General features: G+C 46.2%; 1 protein-coding gene across 2 annotated transcripts in view; it reads left to right on the plus strand.

Moving 5' to 3' along the window:
• The window catches only part of HIVEP3 (HIVEP zinc finger 3), a 275,758-nt gene that overhangs the window by 116,685 nt on the left and 132,562 nt on the right, over positions 1–26,511 (plus strand). For both annotated transcript variants that reach the window (XM_075522545.1, XM_075522548.1), the window contains exon 3: positions 13,086–13,167. The gene's annotated coding sequence lies outside the window, so the exon portion shown is untranslated. The remainder of the gene's footprint in view (positions 1–13,085; positions 13,168–26,511) is intronic.

The following is a 26,511-nucleotide window of genomic DNA, read 5'->3' on the forward strand; positions in this document are numbered from 1 at the left end:
CTGGGAAGGAGAGGTGCCTGTATTGTCTGTGCAGAGGTGATGGCCTCAGTTACCTCCCAGAGAAATAAAACCTGCCTCTTGTGTCCTCCTTGCTGCCAGCGTCCCCAACTGCTGCTGGCGCAGATGCCGGCTCTCCCCCCTGCTCCTCCCTCCCCGGCACACGCATGTGTTCTGAGTACAGTAGTTTGCAAGCGCAGAGGTCCTGGAAAATGTGAGATAGTGTGAATGAAAATTAATGTGTTGTCAAAGTAAATAAACAAACAAGGAGGGATACTCTCCTGATGGCCCAGGAGGGCTGGGAGAGGGCCAGAGCTGCGCCATCGAGCATCCGAGCCACATAGTTTTGGTCTGATGTGTTGCATGGGCTATGGCTTCGTGCTGGCACACAGACCGTGTGCTGCGAGTATTAGGTTACAAATTGTCATACAATTTTGGTGAAATCCACGCATATTACAGACGTCTGTATTATATTATTATCCCTCCAGATCCTATAGACATTCTTCAGTGCTCCTTTGGGGCATCATCTGTGCTGCTAGTTCCCATAACAACTTGTGAATTCATCATTCCAAAGCGGCTTTTTTTAAAAAAAAAAAAAAAAAAAAAGAAAATCAGCCCAAATTCTCTTGTCTTTTGTCAGCTACTGAAGCATTTGGATCCCTGGCAGCCTGCCGCTTCTTTTCTCCTCCTCTTTTTCTTGTTTTTCATGAAAAGAAATCCAGGCATGTACTTAGAAGGGTCATTACAATTATTTATAAAGAAAAAGCATATTACCTATGCAGCATTATAGATGTTGGGCCTTGGTAAACATTTAAAATTGAAAGACTGGTAGATTAAAAGATTTTTATGTATTGGGCGCTGATTTAGTTGATGTATTAGTCTCTTTAGCATCTCTCTGACAGGTCTATTTAGAGCTTCCTTTTCGTCTGGCCTTCCTCAGGCAATGACACTCATTACTCTCTGCCTGTCAGTCAAAAGGAGTTATAATAGAGCTTAAATGGGTCTCCTGACACAATGCCCTTGTAACAGTAAAGGAGCGATAAATACCAACAATAACACTCCTACCTGTGGGTGCCTTGGGAGGGGGCAGGCAGCAGCCCCCACCTGCCCTGGGTGCAGGGACCACCTTTCTTTCCTGCCCTAGGGTGCTTGGTTCAGAGGAGAGTGGTTTTTTCCTGGGAGTTAAGGAGTAATGGGAAGGAACTGGAGGCTTTTGAGGGATGTGGAAAGACCGATCTTCTGAACACTGAGGCAAGGAAACTCATGATTGTGGTGAGCTAAAATTGGTATGTTGAGAGTGTGGAGCTAAAACACAGTATCTGAGCACAGGAGGATGAGATTCGACATGGGGCAGGACAGACAGGGAGGATATTTTAGTATGAGCATGTAAAACACTCCAGCATCCTCAGGGAGAAAGCCACTTTTTAAAGTGAACATTTTGTAAGTGAACATTTATGGACCACACTGAACGTTTGCATGGAATAAAAATTATTTAACTGGTTAGAGATGAATGCACCTGTTATTTTCAGCTCCTGTAGTTCTTTGCCCTCACTAAGGTTTCCTTGCCCAGGTATTTATCAGGTTACTTTTAATTCACCATCTTGTTCTGCCTTGGTACTTAAGGATGGTCTTATTTGGGTGTGAAACCCTACGTGCCACTACTTTTCTCCTTCCTTCAAGAAAGAGTGCACAAAAATGCAGTGCAAACTGCTGTAAGTTTAGACACACAGATGCTTAGTAACATGAGATATGACTTCGAAGCTATAGATAGACAAATTCTGCAAATGTTGACGCCCAAGTAATTGGACTTATGTCATGCACTTAGTCACATCACAGCATCTGTGCTTGTGCAGACAGGCTGCTTTGAAATACAGAGGCTATGGACAAAATCTGGGCTCTGGGCAGTTAATGATGGTGCTAAATTAGTAGCCATACTAGATTTTAATGTGATGGTCAGTCTGTGCAGTTAAAGAGTTAACAGCCCCGGGAGCAAAAGCCTGAGTTTGTCTGAGGACCATTTATCCACCCGCCTGTCAGTCATCGGCATTCCTCTCTGCTGAGCAGACCCCGGGTTTGGTGCTTTTAAGGACAATGAACTATTGCTTAGGAGGAGAAATATTCCCATTTGAATTAGATTATCTGACAATTTAAGTGCAATTGCATGAAAACAACATTAAAAAAGCATTAAGATATTCTAGATAATAGGTCAGCCTTGTCTGATACCACATAGCACTAGCCTTGGTTTCTTGGCTTGCTCCACCTTGTTCATCAGCCATCCAGGAAGAGAACAAGGCAGAAGTGCTATAAAACTTACACAAAAAGAAAAAAAGAAAAAGTACTTTTTCATGTATGAAAAACCTGGTTCTTCCTGGTAATGGAACAAATTAAGCTTGTGGAGCCAGCTGTAATTTTGGCATTTCTCAAGTTTGCAAAAAAACATTCTTTAATTAAAGCTTGTCTCTCACTTCTGATGATTTTTAGAAAAAGCAAACAGAGGCGGTGCTGTGTTGGCTGCAGGACCAGGAACCCTCCCGTTTCTGCTTGCGGAGCATGCTACCTCGCTGCTGCTGCTGCTGCTGCTGCTGCTGCTGTGCGAGTAACTGGTTGCACCAGCGAGTCGTCCCCTCTACATGAGCTTGTCTTTCTGGGAACAGTTTATGAGGGTACACAACTCAAGTTTGCTAATTAGCTTAAACAGCTCTTTACCAGACAGCGCAGCCCTGGTAAAAACCAGGACTCCCTATGGGGAGTAGACTAGCAGCACGAGACAGCACAAGCAAACCTGGCTACTGTGATAAGCAGGATGTATCTGACTGGGTAAGATTTGCCAGATTTAATCAGAGTCCTGGAGTCTGTTGCCAGCTGTGCCAGAACTGATCTTATGCAACTTCTCTGCTACCTTATTTGTATGAGTTTTGAATTATATTTGCCTCACTCTTAAGATCAATAGGAGACGTTGCTCAATATTATAGCCAACGGAAATCATAGCATTATCCTGGGTTGCTAGAAGAGCTGGGACTAGAGCACGTGAAAGTGTGCTCCTGTAGTGCAGTGCTCCTTTCTTAAGGGGCTGTTGCATTTTTTGCAAGCGGGGCACGATCGCTGTGCCTCCCCGCGAGTACGGTACGTGGGCTGCAGCAGGGGATTCAGCGCCTCAAATTCCAATGTAGGAGACAAGGAGGGACTGGAGACTTTAGCCCCAAGTAAGTGCAGATGACGATTTTCAGGTGTGTGTAACTTGGCAAAATGCAGTGAATTTTCATGGGAGCTGTAAAGATCTCCTTCCCGAATCCAGGACTTCTGACATGACAAATTTCCAGTTGGAGGGGGGAGCTGAGAGGGTTCTTTAGAGAAGTGGTTGGACAGCACAATTATTTTTACTTGGGGTAAGGCATTTTATTTTTCATTTAACTTTTTGACTCTGCTGCTAAAATTATTATTCCAGTAGGACTGAGTTGATCCTTACTAATTTAAGTGTCTAAAATAAAGTTATAAATGAGCTGTGTTTCCATGAGTAAGATTCCCATTCATCGTTGCAAGGTTTATTTCATGGCAGTGAAATCATTACCAGTGAGCAACTAGTGTGCTTTGACAACACTGAAATCTTTTAGCAATGATAATTAAATACAAGGAGTTGCTCTAACAGCTAGTATAGATTAGTTCAGCACACTAAAAGTTTTGCATTTATTTACACATTGCAAGGGGAATGTGTTGTTAAGAGAATAGCACAGCGAGATCAGCCTTTAAAGAGTCTCTCCTCTCTCATTCGTTTGATTTATGCAACCAGCTTCCAGTGACCAGACCGGCTCGGATGGGTTACACCTCTGTAAACCTGCCAGAGTTGACTGTGACATTTTCCTGAATCTTTTTTTTCCATTTAAATCAACAGCTTTAACCCCAGTTTTACCCCCTCAACTCTAATTTAGTCTCAAGTATTGCCCCTGGGAAATTTCAATTTTAGGTTTTCAAAGGTTACCCAAAGTACCAAGTTATTGGATTATATTCTGCAAGCGGATTTGCGGGAATGGGGAAGAAGCGTGATCAATATCTGTGTCCTCTGGAGTTTTATGAAGAAATCCTCCCAGGGAATAATTTAGCCTCTGATTTTGCAAAGCGTTTGGCATGGCTCAGTGTTAGCTGGAAGTGCTCAGTATCTCACGGATTGTGGGGCTGGATGTGAACTTGGCTGTTTCACTGTTTTATACGGCATTTTCAATGCCGCAGAATAATACTTAATAAAACTGGGCTTTGGCCAGTATTTGTGACTTGGGATGGGGCTATTCGCAGTGCAAGCCAGACATCCCAGACATCATTGTATTCACGTGCTTTGTTTTTCCCGAAGAATCGCGTATCCCTTTGTTCTTCTCCTCTTACCAACTGGCTTAGTTCAGAGAGACTCTTCATGACTCCCAAAGGTTGACTTTGGGGTTGTCGTGAGTTTGAGATGTTATTGGCAGCAGGTTATAGAAGTTACCGCCAAGAAACATGTTTAGGCATTTGGATTACTCTTGTAAATTTTAATTAATCACTTTGCTGCTGTATAAGGCAGCACTGTAACACATACTTAATGCTCAAGTATTCAATTTCTTACAGCAACATTGCACTGCGGGGTAAAAAATAAAGCTGCGGGGTAACAAATGTCTACATTCATGACAGTTTTATTTGTAAAGAGTCTTTCATAGTGCTCTCTGTGCCTGGAGGGGTCATAGTTCAGGGGTACACAGCAATGCACCTTAGTGGTGTTACCTCTGCTCTGCCCAGTTAGCAGGGTGGTGACGGGTGCTCTGCCTCCGCTCCTGCAGACATCTCTCCAGACGGTCCTTCAGAGATGTTGTCATCTCCTGGCACTCTCCAGATAGCTAAAATTACCCAGTCAGCTGTGTGCAATAGTAGTCTGGCTCCTAACGAGAAGCGTGTGGTAGGGGGTTTCTGTTTTATAGGAGATGGGGTCCAGACTTCTCGAGGGCTGCCTGATGTATTTAGTCTTTGTCTGTTTGCTTTGACAGAAGGGTAAGCACAAGCCTTTAAAACAGCAAGTGTCGGACAAAAATAAGAGCTGACATTGTTTTGCTTCTCTGGTCACCGCTGCAAATTGCCACCTGCAAGCTGGTGCTGAGAGGTGTATGGAGCACCCCTCATCCCTCCCGGCTCCGAGCAGCAAAGAGCAGCCTGTCCGTGGAGCAGCGCCTGCACGCTTGTCTGGCCGGATGGTCTGCCCCGAAGCTGCCGTTAGCCACAGTGGGTGTGTGCAATGGCCTTTCCAGGCAGCTTCTCAAGCACCTGCAGGGATGCTTCAGATGAAAGGATCAGGGATTCAGGGTGCCCAGTGGGGTGCCCAGGCGTTCCTTATAGACAGAGACATCCGCCTTTTTTTGCAAAGAGGTCTGTGCAAAGCCTACGTGCCTTCTATAGAATGCTGAAATATTGCTATGGCCCGAGAATTTGATAAGAGGATTTGGGTGGTGCCGGGGATTTCTGGTGCTTTTGCTTTACATAAAGATGAATTTTACAATAAAAAGGCTTTCTGTTTCCAAGTTTGTTAATGCAGCACTTTGCATCCACAATAGCTGTATGGAGTAAGTGACAAAAGAGAATTAAAGTAGTATGTATTGACTTTAATTGAACTACAGCTGTATGCAGTAGTCTCTGACCTTGTAGGATAGCAGTAAAGTTCTCATGGATGCTAATAGGTGCGAGCTGTGTCCCTGATACAGTTAGAAAAAGGGGAGACAAACTCCAAATAGCAGGAATGATGTGAACATACTGTCTTCAGGTTTTGTTTGCTGTCTTTGATGATGCAGATGAGATTCTCGCTAGAAAAGGGATTTGCAAACTGTGACTTGTGTCCTGCTAGGGGTAACCGGGCTATTTCGAGACACAGAGCAGCCGATGCTGAGTCTCGCCTGTGCACGGCCAGGAGCTGCTGCTGTTGTTGGCACTGCTGACGTGCCTGAGGAAACAAAGTTTGGAAAGTCCTGCTGTAAAGCGAGCATGGATGAAAAAATCAGCCTTGCCGTTAATGAATATGCTGGGGAAAGGAGCTGCTAGAAATCCAGGAATCGGAGGGGGAAGAGGCAGGTTGGATCCGATTTACTCCTCCTCCCAGGAGCCGGTGCTCAGCAGAGCCTTATAGCACATTTTCTAGGGCTTTGCCCAGCCTAGTGGTAAATGTGTTAATGGGTCTGCTACCACTTTCCTTAGGAGATGTTCCAGTCTCAGAGGTGTCTCTTCTCTCTGGTAGCTTGTTTTTTGTAGTACTCAGGCTAAATTCTCCTTTTCATAATCTACCCCACAAGGAAAATACACTCCCTAGATAATTTCTTTTCAAGTTGGTGTTTAAACCCATCAATTATTTGCAAACTTTTATTCCCTTCCACCTCTTTTTTTTTATTGTTGTTGACTTCAGTGAAACATGCAGATTTGGCTCCTTTAAATTCTCCAAAGGGATCAGTGCTTCCAGACTCCAGGCACTGTCTTACTGATTCCTGGACACATGGTAGTTTGACCAATCTTTTAGCATGAATCCCTCACCCCAAATGGGCTTCTGGACCAGACCAGGGTTTTTGCGTTACAGCCCTGTGCAGAGATGAACACTGTGGAATAGTGGATGGATGCTGTGGAATAGCATCGCCCTGAGACATTTTGCCAAAAACCTGTGTAAAGAGATGAAAGAGATAATTTTGCTGCTGCCCTGTTTTTGATGCTCTGATCCAGGGTACTGGTACGCAACATTCAAAAAGATACGCTGGATAATTTTTTTACCCAGCAATCTCATTACAGAGCCTGCCACCAGAGGCATTACAACTATTGTGATTTCCTGTGATCTTGCCCCGCTCCTATTTCTACAACGGCTGTACAGTGGTTCTTTCACTTCTTTTTTTTTGCCTACTTCTGTTGGAGAGTTTGATGGGGGGATTGACAGAGGCTCAGCACATCCTTCCAGGGGTGGAACAATATAAGGGCTGACTCTTGCAGCATGACAAGGCTGTGATTTCTTTTTATTTTATTTTTTTAAAGCAAAACCCAGACTTTGCAGCTAGCCTTATTACTCAAATACCTGTTCCTCTGGGACAGTGCACCTTTGCTTGCTCAGCGCTGCTGTAGCTGCCTGCTCCACACCACATCCTGGAGCCTGGCACTCCAACCTATTGATTGACATCTCCATCTCCAGCTCTGATCTCATGTCTTGACCATCTGCTTCTTCTGGTGGTCTCCAGAGGGTCTGCCAATCAGCAAAGCAGGCTCAAAACTTGCAGGCAAATGGGTTAGATTATTTTTGGACCTTCCTTGCAGCCATCTGTTTGGGAGGGAGCCATGAGCTTGTCTTACCCAGCTGGGTTAAGGTGCTGTGGCAGCCTGCAAGGGAGGAGGAAGCAAACAGGATAAAGAAAATTACCCTCTTCTTAAGGAGCTGAATCAGCTGCGAGACGGCACTGAGCTCTCAGCTAGTGACTGGCACCAGCAGTGAGATATTGAGATATTTCCCAGCTCCCATCCCTCTTGGTGCTGGCTGTTGCTTTCAGATGACACCAGGCAAGACAGCAAGTTTGGTGTGACTTCAAAGCTGACTCGTGTTGCCCGTGACAACCTGGGTTTGAGTCTATTTTACATGCACACACATACACACGTGCATATGTTGCTATAACAACCACCCAGGACTTTTAAAAAATGTTGGACTCTGTTTTCCAGGTTGCAAAGCACCTAAGTTTTGCTGCAACCCAGGAGGCAAACAGCTGCCTTCAGTCTTTTTTTTTTCCCTCCCTAAAAAAAGCACTAAATCAAGTATGCTAGGCAAAATGTCTCGGCTAATTATGTAAAAAGAGTCTGTAATGCCTTAGTAGGAAAAGAGAGCACACAGGGCTCTGTCTCCTGCTCTGGTGTTTGAAACAGCCCAGCCAGTTCATGGCAATAAAGGCTGAAATGTAAATGCTGTTTTTGGTGTCCCCAGAACATCACAGTTAAATAATGCCACCGGTAAAGCCACGGGTGTCACCAGGCAGCAATAAATGACAAATCACAGATGAAGATTATGACCCAACGTGATCCAAACTAATGCCGTAACCTGAAAGACAGCAATCAGATACTGGGGAGAACAGGGGATGTGAACAGCAAAGAGCCCGTATTAGCCCTTCCGTATAGCTGCAGCTCTGGCTAAGGCACTTATATCTAGGCAATGGCATTTGTCTCCTGTAGCAGGCTCAATACCAATACTCTATATTTTTCCCTTTTTCTCTAAGTGATGGGGACACTGAACAGTGTTGTCTGGAAGACAGAAAAAAGGGGGGTTTCTTGCAGGGAAAGGGGAAAGCAGGAGAGGCACAGCTACCAGACAGCATGTATTTCGCAGGATATGCATGCGTGTGATAGCCCTGGTGGGCTGGTCGTCATCCTGCATGTGTTTTTGCCCATAAAATGAGCCCGGACAGAGGGGGTTTGTTCTGGTTTCCCCTCGTAGGCAGTGGTCTTCCTGTGCAGTTTGTGACCCAGCCTGCTGCTGGGTCTGCATCCCGACATGCAGGGCTGGGTGTCACTCTTCTCCATCGCACCATAAAGGAGGTGACACAGAGGCTGCAGAAGGTCACTTGGGGCAGAGCTCAGAACAGAGCCCAGGACCTCATATGGCATGATTTGGTGTCCCCTTGCTCACAGCTCTGCCTCAGGAATGGGAATATGGGAATGTGATGCATATTTCAATAGCAAGTGGCTCGTTTATAGCTCCTGGTATCATGCTTTTTAATTTGTATGAGGGCTCTTCAATGATTTCAGCACTTCCAGTGCATTTATGTTGCAAAATGCTGTCTGCAGACATGGGCTGGGATGCTAGTAGGTGTTTCATGCTCATGTTTTGTAGGTGATGGTGGTCTGCTGTTAGCCCTTGAGACTTAATGCTTGATTATGGACTGTGCTGAACAGTGTCTGAACAACTGTGGGGGATGCTTTGTCAGAGATGGGGTCCCGAAAAGGTCGGAATTTGATGTAAACATGCACTATTCCAGAAATCGGTTTGATTTTCCAACATGTGCCCTTACCTCTCATGGCTGACTGGAGACCTCAGAACCTACCTGAGAAAATAAAGACCTTTTCATCCAGAGATCACCAGCCTGAACTCAACTCAAACTACAAATTATACTTATTTTATGGATTGGGGATGGCCTGTATCACCAGAAACCTGTTGTATTTTGCTCAAAGTGTTGGCTTCCAGAGAAAAGCCTTGAACTGTGTTGGTTCTGCAGACTGACCTTCCTTCGAGGTAGGCACTGTGATGTGCTGGCACGGCAGCGCTTGTGGGAGACTTGTCCTCATAGACAGCTCCATTTGCCAGGCCAAAGCTAAACCCAGCTTTGACGTACAACTTCTTCTCCAATGTACAAATTAGCTCATTAAACACTTTGCATAAGATACACAGGAGCTGGCAGCGAGGCAGAGGAAATCAAACCCGCTCACGCTTTGTTCACCTGCTTTCAAAGTCATGAAACCTTCCTGCAATGATTCATCCCAAGCTGCAGGCTCCAGAGCCCTGGGTTGCCTTCTCCAGAGCTGCTCCACAGACAGGGACAGGGTGCTGAGCTGAAAGGAAGCTTTTTAGCTGCAAAATTGTGCAAGCCAGCGTGTGCTATTTCTGGAGCACGCTGTAATGTATGCGTCTAGCCTGGCTCTCTCCAGCAACGGCCAAATGTTTTTCAAGCAGTAAAGAAGGTAAAATAGAGCAACACTGTATTGGAGCCAGATTTTCCATGCGTTCCCTGAGCAGAGCCTGCAGGAGCCCGCACGTGTGCTCGCGGACACATAATTAAATGCATCGGTCACCAGAAGGATGGAGCAGGGGGACCAGGGACCCCAGTTCAGCAGCTGCAGCTGGTTACATTGTGCTGTGCCATGGCCCATGGCAGCGCAGGCAGCACGTGTGCTCCAGTATCGGGGCCAGCAAAGCCCGGATTGGGCTGAGGGTTGTCACCGCTGCGTGAGCAGGGGAGGGTATACTGGCGGAGAGAAGTAGCAGGGAGAAGGAAGCACCAGGGGGAAGGAAGAAGCAGAGCATGGGAACGTGTCACCCCAACTGCAGTGCTTGCAAGCCCCCGATCTCAGCTCAGCGGCTGGAGAAGAGTTGGGATCGTTACCTCGGCTGCACAGGCTGCAAAACTGTCATGCAGAGGCCATATCTGCATGGTGCAGCACGGTGTCACGGACCAAGGGCTGAACTGGCTCGTTAGGGGGCTGGAAGCAATTACGGTGACGTTAGCTTGTTTCTTTGCCTGGTCTACATGTTCCTGCTTCTGGGGAGGGAGGACTTGCCAAGACAGTGCTGCATGAACATGGCGCTACAGCTTTTGGGTCTGGAGTGAGCCGATTTGGGGCCGAGTGCTGCATCTCAGCATGGACTGCTGAGCCCATGCAGCATGCTTCATGATGCTGCTGTCAAAGTAAATGTCATGATATCACTGCGTATATCAGGAGGCCTTTGGGACAAAGGGACAGTTGCAAGGGGCTTAGTGTGGGGACCATCACCCTTTGGCCCATCTGACTGGTCTCCAGCACCCTGTTCAGGCTAATCCTGGTGAGCAGGAGGGACTCATCCCTGTAGGGTTGCAGCTCCCAGGTGAAGATGCACTAGAGGATGACATCCCCCTCCTAGTACAGCTCCTTCCTCACCCTCTCCCATCCCGGGGAGCACTCGATCCTCACTTGCTCCACCAATCTGGCAGCCTGCTGTGTAATTCCTATACTTCTAGGGGGGAGGGGGCGAGAAAGGGGTGATGCCAACCAAGGGGGAGAAGAGACGGAGAGATGGACCTGTCTGTCTTCTCCTGGATGATGATCGGGGTCACCCACTGTCCCCCTTGCTGGATGCTGCTACTCAGAGGGAAGAAAAGGGAAAGAAGGAAAGAAAACAGCAGAAATACAGGCTGAGGACCTTGTAGAAATAATGCAGGGTGGGATCCTTCCAGATCAGCAGAGCCTGGCAGATTTTCACGTGCACTCACGGCAGCAGTGCCTGGCCATAGCAGGGGGACGGGCGTAGATGTCTCCTTGTTTCCCTTCTGGAAGCTGGCAGGTATATGGAGCTCCATAATATCACTGAGCACCCGTGAGCCATCTTTGTATTTACTGGCATGGAGTTTTATATGTGTCGAATGAAAGAGCAATGAGTGTTTTCTGGTGTTTTATGAATGCTGCTGGCTCTCCGGGAGCAGCGTGGGGGCAGGTGCAGAACACGACGGAGATCTGACCTGGGACTTTATAGATCTCTGCAAAACCTTAGGTAAATTCATGTTTGAGAAAAGGACAACAAAGTCTCTTAACAGAATTTAGCAGAAAATGGGATGTTTGTTTATCGCACGTGCTTTGGGAATTAATTGAGCCATGTCCATGGTGCTGTGTTCTGATGCTAAAACCAACATTTACTCACAACCTCTATGGGTTGTTAAACTGATTTTGTAGCACTTTTCGGTCTTTCACCCTTGTTAAATTAAAACAACATTTTCCTGTAAGACAGTTGCAAGATTAACATATACATGGTTTTTTTCTTTGTTCGGCATTATTGCGTAGGGTGTTATATCTTCACCAGTGCCTTTAGCCTTTTGTTTACAATGATTTAAAGTATTCTCACTGTTCATATTCAGCCCTGTCCTGCTATTACATTTATTTGTGCGTATGTGCTTTTGCAATAACAGTGTACGGAGTTTTCGGTAACTTCATACTAGCTCTGCATCTGTATGCGTGTGCCAACAGGCTTTCAGGAGAACCCATTAATAAGGATACAAATTTAAAATTATCTAGTCTAATTGTTGGCAGAAGAAGGCATGGTGGGGAAGATGTTATGAAGAATTGCTGGATGCCCTAACAGTGTTAGTTCCATTAAATCCTCAGAGTCTGACCTGTCTATAGTTATTTCCTCCTGTGTAATGAGAAAAATTAATTTAAAGAGACAATAAGAGTAACCATGGATGGGTGTATCTGAAGGACCTGGAAGAAGTGTGGTACTGAGGGCAGATCATAGGAACCACGTGGGCTCTTCTTCGGCATCAGTGCAGCCCTCCCTGCCTCAGTTTCCACACCAGTGAAATGAGGCTAATCGCTTGCTTGCCTGAGATGATGAGAATTAATGGTTGTCTATAAAGTACCCAGAAATCTCCAGCTAAAAGGAGTCATGCAAGAGCAAAGCTGCTTTTTTTCCCCTGCATGCTGCTGTTTTGCAGGCTGCAATTGCTCCTTTTGTGCTTGCTTGGGTGCCTGGCCACCGTTGGCCACTGAGGATGCCCCACGCCACCACGGGGATGCTGCCTGCGGCCATTGCTGCAGCTGTCCACATGCACGGGGCTGCTGCTGTGGGGCTGAAGGCGCTTTCGTTAGCGCTGCTCAACGGCAGCTTCCTCGCGCTGCCTTTTTTCCCTGCATCCAGATGCATTATGGATAACTTTGTTCTTGAGCTCTGCTTTAAGCCAATCTCAGCCTTTTGAACATTTTTTTTTCCTGGGTACCTTCCCCTAACCCGTTGTGATTTTTAGTTTCTATTAAGGCTTAGCCCCACCAGTCCTGACGTTGGAAGTGAATGGTCAGTCCCCAGCTGTGCCCAGAGCAGCTCGTCCTGCTGCAGGCTGGGGCAGGGCCAGGGCTGGGCGTGCAGGCAGCCCGGGGCAGTGCTCGTGTTTATTTTCCAGCTCTGAAGTAGTCAGGATGGGGTCCGGTTTGCGTTCAGGTTCTGATTTTAGGAGAACTAGAAAGCCCATCACCAGCCAGTCTCCTGTGCCTTGTCTTTGTACATCTAGAAATGAATCATTTCACATGTAAAGAAAAATCTCTGCAATGATATTCTTCAAAAATTATTTGCTTTCATGGCCAGGTCCCATGTGAGAAGAGGACAACATAGAGAAAAATGCATAAAAGATTAGGCCAAAACAGTGGCAGAAGGGATTGCAGATAAGGAGTGACAGGGCGAGTAAGGAAAAGCCCTAATGTCTTGATGGGAGCAAGTAGAAAAATATCTGAGCTGCTACCACAGTTGGAGAGGATGTGACCGTGACTGTGGTATAAATGGCATACATTTAAAACTGCCTCATTACATTAAGGTCTCATGTTTTCTACCCCAGGCTCCCTTTCCCAGGTCACCGTATGAACACCTGAGTCTCCTTGAAGCATCAGAGAGATGAACCTGTAGCGGCTTGTCGACAGGTAAGAGGCTCAGCCATCGCTTTGGTGCCTGTTCCAGTGATTTGGGAAGCGTGGGAGACCACAGAGCCCGTGGCCGTGGTGCTTCGGGGCTTGAGCCTGTGCCCATGCTGCCTGACGTTGTGATGGGAGGCTCACTGCCTGCCAGGGCTTCTGCAGGTTTTATGCCCCTCCGAGGTGACGTGGTCACAGGGGTTTGTAATTCCTAGAGCAGACGTACGGTGACTGAGCATTTAAAAAGCTGCTTTGAGGGGCAAGGACTGATCCAGGTTGCCGATCTTGGTTTTTATTTTATTTCTGCCTACAGCGTGCTGCTGGTTTTGTTCGTAGCTGCCCAGCCAGAGCAGCCTCTGCTCCCGTACGGGTGCTTGCTGTAATTTTCTGAACCTGGTAGATGTGGATTGCAGCGCTAGGGTGGAGGTCGCCTCTCCTGCTGCTGTGGTTTTCTTTCTGGCTCTTTATCCAGCAGCTGCCTAATATAAAATATGCAGAAACAGAAGCTACTATTGGGTCTTCCCCCTTGTAGCTGAGTGACGTGACCAGCAGGTACCCAAATCCAACCCTCCCTTCCCTGCTCTCCCTGTCCCTTGCAGCCGTGCATTTTCCCCTTGCAACATTCATGAAGTTGCTTTATTTACTGATGAAGTTTGACCCTCCTTAGGGATGCCGCTTGCCCAACTTTGGGGAAGTTTGTGGAAATAAAATACTGTTCATGGAGCTTTTGGAGAACCCTCCATAAGAAGGTGCTGTGCTGCTGGGTATTGACACTGGCCACCAGCATGTTGTAGAGGCTCAACCCAGGGTCTGGCACCCGTGTTGGGTGGATTTTAAGGGCTGGGAGTCACTTGGCTGATATGAGACAGGTGAACACATTCCTTGAGTGAAAAATGGGTTTGTCTGTTCCCTGCTTTAGAGCGTACAGCTTTATCTGTAGGGATGCACGACCCACGGCAGCTTGCTGCTGTCTGCAGCCAGGTTCACAGAGCTGAGGGCACGTTGCAGATCCACAGCCATGGGTTATTTTCAGAGTTAAAATGTGGTGGCATAGGATGGGCAGCACAGCAGCATTCCCTGCACGAGCAGGAAAGCTGCTGGGGATGGGGACAGGCTGGGGAAGACAGTGGTGCTGCCCCTGCAGAAGCCACAGCCTTTTCTTGGGGAGAAGCTGTTGGCCTGGAAATAATGTGAGAGCGGCCGGGGGAAGAGCACAGCTTCCTGGAGAGCGGCAGCCGCTGCCCCGCTGCGACATAGCCAAGCCTTTTGTCTCATCGGTGAGCGTTAATTGAAGGGGACAGATTTTGCACCCTGGGAGCAGCAGGTAGCCACACGCCAGTGAGAGCTCAGAGCTGGCTCCATCAGCAAATACTTCTTGTTCAGCTGCAGTTATAGCTCATTATCTCGCTGACCTTTAATTTTGCAAGTGTTTCTTGCAATGTGTTTCTTCAGCCTGGTCCGGCTTCTGACCTCCGTTCCCAGAGGCAGCGGGATAATATATTCATCTGCTGTGCTGTCTAGCCACTTTGCATCCCTCCCTCCCTCCCTCCCTCCATCCACCCCTCCGTCTCCGTCCTTTTTGGCAATCTGTCATTTTTATTTTTGGTACGACTCCAGGAGCTGAGTAAAAAGTACTTGGGCAGCTGGAGCGAGAAACAATGGGTTTTAAATACGCTTTAACGTGTTTGTAAACAACTGCACTTCATCAGGGTCCCTGCCCAGCACACTGGCAGCAGACAAAACTGATGAGACTCTTCTGAGATCAGAATTAATTACACTGCATGAAATGGTGCAAAACAGACAACGATGCAGGGGGAAATATCTCCTGTTCTGTGGTCCGTGTCTGTTCGTTTATGCCGTGCTCGTCACTGGGGCCACTGAGCACCTGAGATTGCTCTTCTCTTAGCTGTGGCAGGGAAGAAGATGAGCAGGCAGCTAAAAATTTTGGGAAGACTGTGTAGCTGTTGGACTTTGAGGATGCTCCATGGACTGTCCGTTGCGATGTCACACTTGTTGGAAATCATCTATCAGGGAAGATCAGTACAGGGAATAATGCTGCTGTCTGTCAAAATATCCCATTTCTCCTGAATTCCCACAGCTTGTTCCTGGTGAAAAAAATAGGTTTGTGGTTTCTTTGTATCAGGGAACAAAAAAATCCTTTACTGAGGGTGATTTGAAGAGGGAAGCAAGCTCAGAAGCAAAGGATGGGGTCAAAAGAGCCCATGCTGGAGCACGGGTTGGATGCACATGGGTTGGATGATACCAGGTAGCGCATTAGTCCCAGCTCACCAATTTTGATGGATCAAGACTGACTATGCAGGTACGGGACTCCCGCTCTGTTGCTGAGGGCTGTGAGTGGAGTGGGGCTGACCTCATGATACGACTGTTCATACCTGACACGCGGGTACCACTGTTTGTACCTGCAGGAGTTTTTCTAGTGGGGAAATAATGGAGGAGAAAAATCACAGTGCTTTGAAATCAACCCCTTTGCTGCATTGTACTCGGCTCACAAACCCCTGTTTGGTCTGTGGCTGCTCCTGCTCCAGGGGATGGATGCAGCTGGTCTCTGACTCTTCTGTGAGTAACAGTGTAATTGCAGAAATTGGCACGGTGGCTTGGAACGAGATCTAATTAATTAATTCAAGACATGCTGGGATTAAATTTTATTAAACCTTGGAATCAGAGTAGACTAGATGAAATGTAAGCAAAGGTTGGGAAGGGAAAGGAGGGGTATGTGCCACACGTGCTGCCTGCCAGCGCTGCTGCCGTCGTGCCCTTCGGTGGGGGGGTACGGAGGGTTGTGCTCAGGTTATATATAGATATATACATATGAACATACATATACATAAGTACATATATATACATATATATACACCCAGTTTCTCTCCAGCCAGGGCGATCAGGGAGGCTCCGCTTTCCTTATCCAGTTGCTCTGGATTTTTACGTGCAAGGTGACTGACCCGTCCCTCTCTCCTGCAGCAGGTCGTAAGTTGGGCACCTCTGGCCATGTACTCCCTACCATCATCTGGAGTGAAGAAGAGGTTTCTTTTGCTTTTCCTCTGATTTTGTGCTGATAAATGCGTCGTGCTCCATCCAGACCTGCCTATTATTTCATAATAAGGGGTGTCAGCTCCATATTTACTGTCTTTAAAATGATTTGGGGTCTTCTGGAATGGAAATTCAAGGCAGTCGTTGCTCACATAGTTGCATCTTGATGCTTACTCTGCTCCCAGAAGCTGTCTGGTCAGGCTTGTGTGGGCTGGCACAGCTTTACACTGCTGCACTTTGCAGGAATTTTTTTGACAGGTAAACAAGCGTGTATGTGGGGTGTTATGCAAAAGCATTGGCTCTCCAACAAGAGGTGCAGCACAGGACCCAGCCTTTTCAGGGATGTTGTTTTGCCTGCCGAATCTCTAGCATCCCACATGAGCCGTCTTTTCTTCTGACAGTTTCAGGAATATACTTAATACTAACTTTAGCTCTCCCTCCAAGGTGGATATCTTTGGGATTTGGGCACAATGAATGCCTTATTCATAAAACTACAAACATTGTAAAAAGAAGGGGGGGGTGGGGTGGGAAAGTGTCCCACCCTAAAATGTTTCTGATCTCCAAGCAGCTATAATTTCAGCTTGCTCGGAGAACAAGCTGAGGTAGTGTTCATTTTAACAGCCAGGAAAGGGCTGTCTGTTTATATTTAGGGCCTTGTAGATTTGCGCAGTATATGCAGGTGGCACATTAAAATGTGTGGATGATTTCTTACCAGGATAAGGCTGTGTTTTTACTGGACTGCCTTTAATTCTGTGTGAAGGCTAAGTAAGTAAGCACTGAAAATTTTGTTGTAACAGTTTCTGGGGTTGAATTTTGTGCCTTTGGAGTGTTGTTTTGAGCTTAATCCTGGTGAATTCCTCCCATGCACCTTCCTACACAGTTTTGCCCAGAACACATGTTTTTAAGAGCAGTTTGGCAGCTCTTGCCACTTTGAGTTTGTAGGGCATTGGCACTAGCGATCATCATTCAGTTCTCACTGGGTAAGTGTTAGTAGACCGCTGCAATGAAAATAAGTAGGTGGGTAAAGAGCATCTTCCAGCGGTGAAGTGGGTAGTGGTCCATGATCTCAGTCACCTTGGAGGTTGCAGCTCTGACCTTCACCTCTGCATGGGCTCTGTCTGAAGAAGGCTGTGCCTCCCATCTATCTACAGCCTTGCTCATTATCCCATTGGCTTCAGGAGCTGCAAGAACTGATTCACTGCTCACCTGGAGTCATCTTGATTTCAATGGCTTTTGCTTGGTATGAAGTGAAGAGGACAACGTATCCAAAACAAGTGCATGTGCTTTTGGGCCATGGCTTCTGGAGTTGGGTCATTGGTGCTGTTTGTCCCCCAGTACTGCAAAGTCCTGGTCAAGATGCAAAAGAGACAGCTCTCCAGCATGGCTGACATTGGTCCTTCAGAGAGAGCAGCGTTAATCTCTGGAGAAACAGAAACTGTTAAAAAATGTGCATGCTGCTTGTTTTTGAGCTGTAGCTGAAGAGCAAGCAAAGATGCCGAAGTTCTCTTGCCTATATTTGGGAGTTGAAAGCCTGGTCCAGTCACACATCATTCTTCTGCCACCCCTCAGAAATTGCTCACAGGCGACTAATCTTGCTCTGATAATAAGTAATGCCTTTTTCATGGGGGAATCCAGATACTTATTCGGTATTTGCAAAGCTTACCACGGTCTCAGGACTGAGGAGGTTTGTAAAAGTAGAGTTGAGCTATTAACATCAGTTGTCTCGGTCTCCTGGAGAGCGCCCAGGCTCCAAGGTTTGTTCGCAGATCCCAAACTAGGAAGTTGTTGATAGTTTTTTCATTCAGAGTTATGAAAAGGCCTGTTTGACTGAACTGAAACACCAGGCAGCTGCGACCAATGAGGTTCAAAGTGAATGTAAGGGATGGATGGAGCTCAGTGCAGAGAAAAGATTGAATTTTAATTATATGTACCTGTAACATCCTATGGCAGGTTATGGTCTTGGGAGATGGGGTAGAAAACAGTGAAATCCAGGCTCAGTTTGCAAGAAAATATTTCCATGCATGTTTGGGTACTTTGCTGTGGTAACCAGGGGGCCTATTTTTAGAATCTTTCCCAAGATGCTCCTCTATACTACATTGAGTTGCTTGGGAAGCTGGTGTACAAAGTTGTCCCAGGGGTTTTCAAGTTTAAATGAGTATTAATTCAGAAAGATTCCAAAGGATTATGTTCTTCAAAATTGATCAGATTGTATGTGAGATCTTTCTGGCTGCAAGTCCTGCCTGGGCTTCATGTTGGGCATCTCCGAGATCCCAAATTCCAGCATTTAGGTATGGAAAGGGTCGTCTTTTATTTGGCCAGGTGCTGACTACAGCACTAAACCAATGATACTGTAATGGCAACTTGTCTTAGCAGTTAAACAGAGTAATCCCAAAATATACATTAGCATTTTTAATCACAGTATTTTTGGCCCTCAGCCAGCGAAGTGCCTCCGAGTCTAATCTAGCAAAGATCAGCTCGTTCTGTTTTCCTGCGAAGATTCATCATGGAAGAGAACAAGCCCACAGGTTTAGCTGTACATTTGTGTGTGACTCTATGGTGAAACTTTTACCCTATCTTGTTCATCTGAAAGTCCTTCAGATTTTACTAGGCTAACACTGGGGTATTTATACGTTCCAGTTTTCAAATGGAAGGTGTTTAGAAGATTCAGCTTGAAACATTTATTTCTTAGGAAAGTGTTGTTATGCTCCATAAGGTATATATCCAAAAAGAACAAAAGCAGCCCTATTCAAAGAAGCCACAAACTGTGCCAACAGAGAAAGGCAAGCTTATTTTTCAAATGTCATTCCTCATATTTTATTGTCTTTCATCCATAATAATATAAATACACTCACATGTATTTGAAAAAAATAACAACAGCTCAGCAATTGCACTTTATCCATACCACGCTCATGAATACATTGTATTTTGTGATATATTGTTTCTCTGTCGGATTTTTTTAAAAGATGTTCTGCAAAATGTTTCCATGTGCATTTTAACAAGACAGTTCTCTGTCTATACATGGATTTTGTACCAGAACAATTTACACTTGCTCAAGGGCTCCATTATTCTTTGAAAATTTTAGAAATGCCATGACCAGAAATACGCAGAGGAATGTCCATACCCTGTCAGATTCAGAGGAAGAGGTATGCTTACAGATCCACATTGCTAACGCACGGGCTATCAAAGAGGATTGATGGGGGAATGGGACAGTTTGGCCTAATGGAGGCCCAGGATTGGCACACAAATTTTTAATGCATTTCAATATTTGAGCCTCTTGAAGAAATGAACCACAGCTTTGAAAATTATCTGTGTGTAATGGGTCATCTTCAGTCAATGTGAACAATGTTGCTGTTAAGAGAAGTGTATGGATGATGGATTTGCCTCCATATGACACATCAAGTGTGTGCGCTAAACTAACATGGGTATTACACAGTGAAAATCCTAAAGTGGAAAATGATGTGCTGCTGTTAACATTCATAACATGGGAGCTCTCGGCTGTTGAAGACTTTTACTTTTAACAAGATATACCTCAAGTATGTGTTGTCATCTTGAATTATATTTCAAACTCTATTCTGTAGCCACAGGAGCAATTATAATATTGTTAGCTTAGTCTGAATTCTTACGTTGTTTATAGGAAAAAAAATACATCTTCTCACAGACAAGGAGTTAGCATTTTTTAATGTTTTGGATTTGCTTTAATCCCATGTGACCACAGTTATGCATTTAATCCTGGAAGATGAAGTAACTTTTAAACTCAAAAAGATACTTGAGTTTTAAGAGTGATGTTTACCAGCTCCATTTCATGTTGACACAGATAAACAAAATACCCTTATTTTTTCTTGGTTGTTTTCTTATTTCTTCTCTTATTATTATTATAATAGCACAGAAGCAAAATTAAGTAGGTGAGTAAATAACATCTTCCAGCAGTGAGGTGGGTAGGTTCATTTTCTTATTTGTTCTGGGTACAGAAAGAAAATAGAGTCTCTAGAGTGTGAATGTTAAAAACAGGAGGCTAGCACCTGGTTATGTACAGGTAAAGTCAGCGAGTAGCATTCAAAGAGGAAATCTGAAATCTGTGCACATATTTAATCTTCATCAGTATTAGATCTGGTTGTCATATCGTGGTGATGGGGAAGCTCATGAGAAAATTTGGGTGTTACAGCACAGGGGAGAGGCTGACATGAAACCTCTCCCTGTGTACAACTGTCCTTTTGCCAGCGTAAAACCAACTGCATGTGTATTAAGCCAGCTCACACTATGGGGAAAACTTGTCTGAAAGCTATTAGACATGGGCAGTCCTGGTATGACAGCGTGGCTTATACTACAGTGATCTGGAAGCAATAGCATTTTGTCATCTGCTGGTTGTGGTAGCATGACAGTCAACGTGAAGTATTCGTTTGAAGAATGTCAGTGCATAAACTCATTTTTTCCCCAAACCATGCGGGAAGCGTTACTGAGATGAGTGTGGAAAAACAGACGTTTTTGGTTTTGTTGGCATTAATTGAGATGGATGTGAAGGATTTCTATAAATCAGTGCAACGTTTAGAGAGGGTGAGTCACTCTGAAGATGCACCGCAGCGGCAATGTGTCCAATACACAGAAATTCGATCAATGCAATAAACATCCTGTAAAGGTATACAGGATACGCTAGTCTTGTTATTTAACCTGCTCTGAAAATGCAAAAGCACGTGGCTTCTAAGGAGATTAAATATTACATTTAAAAACACTAAACCTGTTAATGCAGTGCATGATTAAGCCCTGGAATTCATTGCCAAGGAAAATCTTTGAGTGGATCTTAATAACATTTAAAAAAGAGACAGACACGTCTATTATTAACAAAACTAGGCATAGAGCCGTTCTGTGAGAGGTATAAAAAAGCAAGGCTGCTTAAGAAATAGTCTTACATGTGCAAGCCCAGCAAGGAAGCATTTGGTTTTTCCTTTTATACTCACTATTATGTTCTGATTTGCACCTGTCCTTGAAGTGCTGGCACCTATGACTGGGGGAGGTGTCTGCAGAGCTGCGAGGTCCACGGGCAGGTCCTGCAGCTCTGACCGCCGGGAGATTAGGGAGCTGCTTAGATAAGCAGCAGGTCAGCTGAGGCACTTCTGAGATGGCTTGTGCTGTTTAAGGTCACCATACCATTTAGCAGAGAAAAAAAAAAAAAAAAAAGGTGTCTAGGTTCCAGCGATGCGGGGTGTTTTTGTAGCGGTTTGCCTGTAAACAGCCAAACATGGGGCTCAGTGGATTGCTGCGTGTCTGAGCAGCAGTTGTTTTGCTTTTGAGCTTTTTAAGAAAAGCTAGAGGAGCAAACAGGCCAATAAAACTGGCTGCCAGCAACCTCAGAGTATTCCTGGGCTTTCACAATCCCCACTTTGTGCTAGAGTTAACCCAAGCAAAACCCATGGAGAGGGAAAATGGGATGAACCCTGTCTAACCAAATGGGTGTCCTGTATCTGGACCTTGTGTCCAGGCAAAGCTTTACTCCTTGATTCCTTTCTTTCTTAATCAGCTTTATGTCACTGTAAATCCATGCAGTGATGTGCAATGACCTGCTGATGGTTTCTGTCGTGTCAGTTCATGATCTGGTGGGCATTAAATTTCATGCTTGATGAGGTTGCGTGTGGCTGGGTCCCATCCTGTGCTGCGTAAGGAGAGGAGCTTTGTTTCAAGGGGAGGCAGAGGCATGATGTGGTGATGCTGCGGGCAGAGCGTGGCCATGCTGCCTGCATCTCTGCCTGTGGGACCCAGAGCCCCTGTAGCACCTTCTCATATGGTGGTGGTGGTTTGTGGGACAGCTTTGGGATACGGTGGACCCAACATGTTCTTCTTGCCTCTGATCTCAAGCTTTCCTTGGTTTGGCCCATGCCAGCCTCTCCTGGCTCCAGCAGTGGAAGAGTGAAGGTTTGTGAGGGCATGGCAGCACTCACCTGGTGAACACAGTGCGATGTATATCGTAGTACAGAGATGGATGCCTAGGACCAGATTCTCCACGTCCGTACCGGGTGCTTCGTGATGCTCAGACTTGCCCAGTACCAGCAAGCTCTGGGGCAGGGAAGCCCTGGGGCACTTCAATGTCAGATAACAGTCCTGGGCAACCTGCTCTAGGTGGCCCTGCTTGAGCAGGGGGTTGGACCAGATGATCTCCAGAAGTCCCTTCCCACCTCAACCAAGCTGTGTTAATGTGCCTACGAAGGATGTCCCTTTATACCTGGGTACACAGGGGCAAGGCAGGGATTAAAAATAATAGCCCAGTGACCCGGCCACTGGTGCATAGCCTCTTGAGAGCTGGGCTCCATGTGTCTGCTTCTTGTGTTCTTGCTGTGACATGGGACAGGGCATGAGGAGTGCCGGAGCTACAGCCCCTTCCCAGCTTGCAGGAGGCAATCTGGGGCCGTAAAGTTTCAGCTTTCCACCTGCTGCTTTCCCTCTATGTCCTGGGAACTGCCTACTCGATTTCCCCTCTTTGTCATCCCTCTGGGCTTGGCTGTGCTGCTGCATCCCACTGGTTGCTGCTGTCTTGGACAATAAGCCCTGAAAGGGCAATTCACCTTTATACGCCTTGCATGAGCGGTAGTGAACAGAGACCTGGGAGGTGCCTGGCTCTCCCTTTCTACAGACGTGGCCTCTGGGAGGTGATGTGCAGATTTACCAGCTGGAGAAAAGAAAATTTTCAAGCTAATGGTCTCTTTCCAAACTTTTCCTTGAAGCTTGTGTTACTTCCAATAATCCACGGTCAAAATGGCGGGGGTGGTGGTGGTGGTGGAGGATTCCCACAAACCCCCTGACTCAAGCTACTGGTCCCAGGTCTCTGGGCTATTTGAAAGCCAGCCCTTTGCAAGGAGCACCCGAGGAAGCCTGCTTCATGCTCGCTCCTCCTTCTCTTCCTCCCTGGCTGTGGCAGTCATGGGAATGGCAGGAGTCCAGCAAGCCCTTACATACTGCTGCTCTTTACACTTTGTCGTGAGCCTCGGTCTGGGAAAGTATGTAAGAACATCCTTAAAGTTAATTATGTGTTTCAGCACCCTCCCTAAGTAGGCATGTTTTTTTAATCAAGACCCTAAGTTGGAGGTGAGAAGAGACAGGATGGGAACCTCACTAACTTCACCCTGCAGGTTTGAAGTTGATTTTATGCCAAAACATCATTAATTTCTGCCATCTCAGAAATTAAGCCTTTGCTGTCTGTGCTTGGTGCTGAGATACGTAGGTCTCGCTGCATAGCTCTATTAGCTCAATTTACCTTTCTCTTCCAAGACAGTTTTAGCACTAATTGACCAGAATTCAAACCAGCTTTCTCTCCTGGTAATGTGGTTCATTGCTTATAATTGACCTGCTTTTCTGGCAGTGAAGAGAGCTCTACCAGCCAGCATATACTGTGTGACTCTAGCCTGTAATTACTTAGATTTAAGCCCTTGAAGGAAAATTTTAGGAGCTTTCTCTGCTGAATTGAAACTGTAAAATAATATATATAAAAGAAAAATTTCCAAGCTAGTCTTTTAAACACCTAAACAGAGTCAGGGAAGGAAGCTTAGCACTGCTGAGCTGGTGGCAGAATACAGCTTTCTGGAGGAGGTTATGGTTTCAGATCTCCTGGATGGATGACCAAGACAGTTATTTTTATGTCACTTTCTCAGGCCTGTTGGTTGTAATGGGTGACACAAAGGTACCAAAACAGTTTTGCCATTCTATATGCACATTGTACCAAAGAAACCTCAATGCTTAGGTGTTGCAGTTGACCGCAGTCCTGTGCAGCACTGCAGCCTCAGCTGCAGCAACTCCAGTTGCTGGTACTGACCCACTCACACACCACCGTCTCCACACATGCCCCTCTCCAACAGCTGGCCAGGACACCCCAGTCCCTCTGATAGCCATTTTTTTCTTGTGGTCTTACCTGTAGAGAGAGACACGCACCCCGTTGGCTCCCAGGACCTTCACCTACTTGCCAACTAGTCCGACTTGGTGTTTGCTAGTGATCACACACCAACCGCTGGTCCCAGCCCAGCTGCTGCACCCAGGAAAACAGAAATGAAGTTTAATAGAAGATAGGACAGAATGCGACTCATCGTGCACAGAGCATGGCTGGTCAAGCATACTGACCAGCACTGTTTACACAGGGATGGCCCTTTTTGTCTCCTTATCCCTCTATTTTACCACATATGTTCCTCCCAAAACCATCTTGATCCCTGCTTTCCCCAACTGGGGTTCCTTCCCTAAACATCCTATTGTAAGTCTTGTGCAATCCCCAAATGCCCTTCCCCTGCATCCTGTGTGTCCCACACCCCCTCAATCTCAAAGGAGCTCCAGTTGACTCATCTCACTGGGTTTCAGAACTGTACCGTGAGGCTGTGGCTCTCCTGGGACAGCCCTGGGAGGAGCCAGGCAGGGTGTCCCTTCCTCTGAGCCCATAATTTGGGCTTCCACCTGCCATTGTGCCCTGTGCTCTTCTGGGCTTGTAGACATGGGCCTGGGATGGGCTGATGGCTCCTGGGATGGAGCTGGGAGTAGCTGGGCAGGGAGTTATTTGGTTGCCCCGCCTGCCATGGACTCTGTTCTCCTTTGTGGGTGTGCAGGTGAGATTTTTATTGCATAACCTGATATAGCCCACAGAAGTGGCCAAGAGGGTCGTGGCCATGTTCTGGCACAACCTTGCATGGCAGTCTCCACCAAAAGATGATGTCTCCCACCTTTCCTTGTGGGAGGTGAGGGGAGCAGGAACAGGTGTCTAAGGGGAACGGCAAATCTCTAGTTCAAGGAAACATCATAAAACATATCCTGGGAAGGAGGTGACTGCCCGTCAGCAGTTTTCATACAGTGTCTCTCATATCTGTGTCAGAGAGCAGCTTTTGTGTTTCGTGCTGAATTTGGGGGCTGCCCATGCCTAGTGGGTGGTGTTCAAGCAGCTGCCTTCCGTTTGGATCAAGACACAGATATTAGGTATGAGCCAAGTGTCCAGCTCCAAAGCTTGGGGCATTTCTGAGCATGCGTGGGTGCCTGAATGCGAGCACCCAAGGATATTTTAGGTGCTACATGGCCTCTAGTCAAGTTTAGGCATCTGCAAGGCTAAGCAGCTTGGAGCATGGCACGTCTGGATTGCTTTCCTGAATGTGCACACCACATCAGATGCCAAAGCCAGTCAAAGATGCCAAAGCAGATGCAAAAACATCTGGACATCACCTAAAGCTCAAAGATTTTCTCCATCTTCTGCTGATACCCAGCATAGAGCATTGGCTGATCTCCCGCAGAAGTCCTTTTCTATTCTCCTGCCTTGGATGTAAGTAATAACACATCTTCTGCCATATAGCCATGAGGGAGGGAAGAAAATTGAGAGAGTGGGAAACATACCTCGCTGTTTAAATTAACCTCTCTGGGATTCTTTTTAGAAGATAGGAAAAATGACAACCTGATTTACAACAACCCTTTTCTGCCTTGAAATTCACTGTGTGCCTGTCCTGTCTCTCTGCATCTAGAAATAAATCATCAAGTGCTTCAGAAATGCACTCATAGAAATGTACCCTTTTATTTGGCCACCATATGCGCTTGACAGCTCAAACACGCTTTTTCAGGCAGCGCTGCCTCTCTGTGTTTCTTCTCCAGACCCCCTTAGTTCGAATTGATTTTACATTTAGGCTTTGTGATTTTTTCCCTGGTTGGGGTCTCTAAGGGGCTGCAGAAGGGGACTGGAGCAACTTTTTCAGATTGCATAACACTGTTTTGGGGAGTTATAATGGGAAACTTAACAAGGGTGAGCAGATGAGTTTTAAAAGCTTCATCCTCCAAAATGAGCACGATGTGCATGGATACACGAGCCCTAAATTCACAAAAGCTGGTGTAATAGCAAATTGTTGAAGTATCACCCAGCTGCTGTGTGGGCCAAGACTGGCTCTGGTTTTGCCCAGGGCATGGGAGCTCAGATGCAGAAAATGCTTTTCTCTCTTTCCACTTCACAAAAAAAAAAAATCTAAACTAAAACGAAGCGTCAAGATTTGTCCTTCTTACCTCATGTGACAGAAGAGGGAATCTAAAGGCAAAGAGAGAAGACTGCCAAGTATTTCATTTCTCTTTCTCTGCTCAGTAAAATAACCAAACATAATCTATTGGCTAATGTTATGCCCTTGGCACAATGCTACACTGAAGAATGAACTTAAAGTAGTTGCAAAACAAAAATTATTTTAAAAATAATTGCAGTTTTGAAAGTTTGTATTTTTATACAGAGAAAATGTAGGACAGGAAACTGTGTGCTGTGAGGGCGAGGATCAGTGCAGCTTGCCTGTCCCCGAGCTTGGACAACGTGTTCACAGGCACAGA

Source organism: Mycteria americana, chromosome 21 (assembly GCF_035582795.1).
Source record: "Mycteria americana isolate JAX WOST 10 ecotype Jacksonville Zoo and Gardens chromosome 21, USCA_MyAme_1.0, whole genome shotgun sequence".
Taxonomy (NCBI): domain Eukaryota; kingdom Metazoa; phylum Chordata; class Aves; order Ciconiiformes; family Ciconiidae; genus Mycteria; species Mycteria americana.